This window comes from Pholis gunnellus (assembly GCF_910591455.1).
Source record: "Pholis gunnellus genome assembly, chromosome: 8".
NCBI lineage: Eukaryota > Metazoa > Chordata > Actinopteri > Perciformes > Pholidae > Pholis > Pholis gunnellus.
Window position 1 is genome coordinate 2,924,311 of NC_136534.1, and position 4,659 is coordinate 2,928,969.

Here is a 4,659-nt window from a genome sequence, read left to right on the forward strand (position 1 = left end):
TCAGCCAAAACGGACACGAATTGGCCGGAGACAGCAGATTTAAGAAATAAGTTCAGAGAGATGCTGGAGTAATTCAACAATCACAATTGTTAACTTAACATTCCAAATATGTCCCAGCTGCAGTGTATGTGAGTGACATCAGCTGACAGGGAGTAAACATGGACATGCTTTTGCTTAGAAATGCAATTATGTAGAAACGGTCTATGACGTAACATGTTGGATTTTTTGGAATATTTCATGCCATCAGTCAGAGACAGTCTGAAGTGAATCCTCTCAATCTGATCAAATATAATAATGAAAATAGTAACGAGAAACTGTATTTATAGCACACTTTTCATAGCTCAAAATGCTTGGCAAAAATAGAGCAACACATTTGAATGCGGGCAAATATATAAGAAAAATGAAAAAAAATTGTTTTATCCGATTAATAATCAATTAATTGATGTAATTATCAACAGATTAACCCAATTAAATATAGTGGTTGGTTGCAGCCCTAAATAATTGCTCTCTGTGTGTCTGTCTGTTTTCATCTCACTCTGGAGGGCCGAGCAGCGTGCAGCTGGAGCTCTTCTCCTCCAGTCTACACACAGTCTGTACAGTAAACCTAATAATAGACATGTTCAATTACACTCATGGTGCTTTAGTGGCTCGAGTGTTACGGCGCTGTAAACAATGCCGACGTCTGTTTGCTGTCGGCACCCCTCACTGTGGGCTTTGACTGATACACACCAGCAGCAGAGCAGTGTTTCAGCTCCACTAGCGTTAGCATGACAGTGTCAGTCTGTCAGTGTCTCTGTCTGTCCAACACTTCAGTCTGAAGCGAGACGACAGGACGACAGACGACTCTCCAGACTGCCATGAAATCAACTGTGGAGATTCAAGGGTTCTGGATTTCATTCACTGAATGATGTCTTCGGGGATCGGTTTGGTTCGAGTTGCACCTTCATTAGGAAAACACAAGACTCATCTCAATTTATTGGGCATACGCCATGATATTGCTCACAAGGGAATGAATCTTTTCCATTTTGACTCCACCTTCAGGACCAAATGTCTACCTAATGGACAGGTTTTCATAAGATTTGCTGTGCTTATTCTTAGTTCCTGACCCTATGACTCTTTCTCTACCACCATTATTTACAATTGTATGTTTTGAAGCCTGCTTTTTCTCATGTTGGCCTAGACTCGCAGTCCTTTTAACTGCCTTTTAGTGGTACAGTGCCTTATTTCTTGACGTATTATCACCATCAGTGGAATAGCACAAAACTGAGGGATTTCATGTAGCCCATTCCTTTCTACATAGGCCTCCTCCACTTCTTCCAGTTAGCCGATTGACAGTTTTGGATTTAAAATATTATCATGGAATGGAATGGCAGTCTATGGGCAATACTTTGTAGGCAATTGAGTCCGGCAGGGATGATGTTTTTTTTCTTTTGTAAGAGCAACCAGGAAGTTACCATAGTATTGGTTACCTCGACAAAAAGCCAATGTGATTTTGTCATTGGAAGTTGTACAATTGCTCTGTGGTAAACGTTCCAGATAGTTACGTGTTTTGTTCAGCAAGGTAATCTTCACAAAATAACACCACTTTTGTGACTTTTGAACCAAGAATACAATCAGCAGTAGGAAAAAGCTAACGCTAGGCTATCAAGAAAGTAAACATGGACATGACTTGACATAAGTAAAGTAAATATCTTTATAAAGTGCTTTTCACAGACATAAAGGGAAAGGCAACGTTCTTTACAAGGGCGTTATAACACAAAATCAGGGAAGATGAAGTGAACAAGCCAAAGTAAAATACATAGTGATACAAAAACACAATATACAATAAAATGCACAATAGATACATACAATGCAGACCTGTTGCATACAGGTTACCCAAATGCCTGTCTAAACAGGGATGTGTTTAGACAACTTTTAAAAGAATCCACAGAATCAGTGGACCCCGATGTGTGCATTGAATTCTAGTTATATAGTAGTTAACTGAACTAAGGCTAAGCTAGTGTTCTCATTTAGCCACAATTCTAAATTCACAAGTGGGATATTTAGTGATACTTCATAGTCATTTGCAGATTTTAGGACTCATTCCTGCCGGACTCTATAGGGGACTAAACTAAATGTTTATTCATACTCATGTACATTTGAATTAAATACAGAAGGTTTGTTAGAAAAAAATAATAATAATAATTTACAGTTCGGCAAACACACATAAAACAAATATAAATCATGACATCATGTGTAATCAGATAGAGAGGAATGTAAAGAAACAGATGTTAGTTTTGCCCAAACGTGCCACTAAATGAGCACAGCAACTTATCACATAGGTAATCTGAAATAGGAAAATCACAGGAGCCCATTAGTTTAGCAATATGTCTGGCTTTACATGTTCGCTGTAATTTTGTCCACTGAGTCCACGCCCATGTCTTACCATTGATGTAGTGTGGGTGGCAGTAGTTAGAGCCAAAATAGAATTATCATTATATGCAGCCAGTAAGCTGTTCTCTTTTCTGTAGCGCCATCAGGCTTTTCTCCTGTCATATAATACATCAAGTCTAGTAGTAAATCAATGTTCAACTTGGCAGGTATTTCTGTATGAAACCTCTCCCGGTATAACTTCAATTTTGGACAGCCCCCCCAAAAACTGTGAGCTTGATCTCCAACCTGTTGACAATCCCTCCAGCACTGTTTTGCTTTACTCCTGTCATGTTTTGATGAAATGAGGTCATAAATATATCATTGTTAATATCCAGTTGAATGAATTCTTTTCACAGTGGGCTATGTGTTACTTCATGTCCCCCTTCACACACTTCTACCATTGTAGATCAATGACGGATTTCACTCTTTAATGGTGTTAAAATCCCCCTTCCTTTGATAAACATGGCCAGAGTTTTGCAGTTAATATATTCCTCCTCTGCATCTTGTTTCGTCTGGTCGTCTTCTTCTTCTCTTATTTTATGTGTTCCTGTTTGCATGCACCACCCATTGGCTTTATCCTCCTTTGCAGTTGGTAGGAATTTGCATCGCGTCAAGAAAAATGTTGCTCTGTAGTGTCAGCAGTGGTCAAAAATCCCTTCAGGATATGTTTGTCACTTTTACTCAGTCATCATGGGCAATAATAAACTTGGCATCTTTGGAGGCACTTTTAACACTCTGTCTACCGATAAGCTGTATTTTGTGCTGATGTTCAGTACAATTGCTGTAAATGAATTGTTTTCATTTAAAAATCTCTACCGGTGTTCCTCTGAAAGCTGCATTGCTGTAACGGTGGAAAGGCCTGTGAAAGAGCACATTAACCATCACTGGATGGTTGGAGGCCAGTTGAAAGTTGTTTATGGTGGCTTATTGCCTCCTTCAAGACATGTTGCATTGCAGAATTTTGCGCTGTAATGTAAATTCCTCCCACACATTGCTGGTATGACTTCTTTTCTCACACACTATGTAAAGCCTATGGGCTCTGTTTCCACAGAAGAAGCTTTGGCATGAATTAGAATGTGCATTTTGAATTGTGCATGGCTTCAAACCTTTTACAGTCCTTTACTGTTTATTACTGTATTCTGAGTCGGTTCTCATCAATTAAACATTCCCCACTTTCACTTTTCCCATTGAGCTCTGTGGGACGTGTAATGAAACTTGTATCCGTGTGTGTGTGTGTGTATTTTGTCTTTCCTCTGCCTATTAGAGAGGCTTTGACATTTACCGCGGTAAACACATTCATCAGCAGGGACAGATGATTATCTGTTTAATTTTGGAGCCTTGCAAGACATCGCACGTTTTGTTGTTGCAGCCATCAGGGTGCAGCTGTAGAGACCCAGCAGCAGTCTGTGGAGAGGAGACCCTGCTGTGTTTCCTCCAGTTTGTTTCTCCATTAACCCCCCCGCTCAGGTCAGTCCACCATTCCATTCGTGTTCTGGGTGGAAGACAATTGTCATGCAAGAGGAATAACACTTCATAATAACCATCATTAATGATACATTTTCCATTAATTAAAGTTAATAGTTGTTTTACTGTTAACAAATAACAAAATGATAATTAATAATGTTGACTTATTATCATTACTGGTATAATGTTCTTTTTTCATTAGCTTTTCTGAAAAAAATATTCGTAAACAATATAGCCAATAAGAGACGATAACAATTACATTCTGATGACATTAGAAAACTATCTATTAACAGTTTATTGTTGTATACATTATACAATTTGAAATACTATAATTAGTATTTGCTAATAATTACGAAATAATTTGTGAACTTTTAATTAATTCTTTGTAAAAGATCTATAAACATTACACAGATAGATGGACCAGAAACCAATTGACAACGTTTAAACTATCTAAACAGCTTCTTCTTTCAGTCCAATTCTCCTTCAGATCTTTCATTGACCTCATGACGTTTTTCCATCAAAGTCAAGGACACGTGGTTGAATGAGACATAGGACATGATTATTTTTTTACTATTGGACAGCAGCCTATATTTAACACTCTCTCCTCCTAATATGTTAGAGGCTTCTATTAAATGAACGTATTTAGTGTTCTATTGGCCGGGTAGATGTACTGAACCTACATTTTCAATATTGTTTGCTGCATCAGCTAATGTCCTTATTTGGCTTGAAAGGTGGCTGAAATGTTTGTAGGTTTCTCATTTATAGCATACTCATTTTATTTTT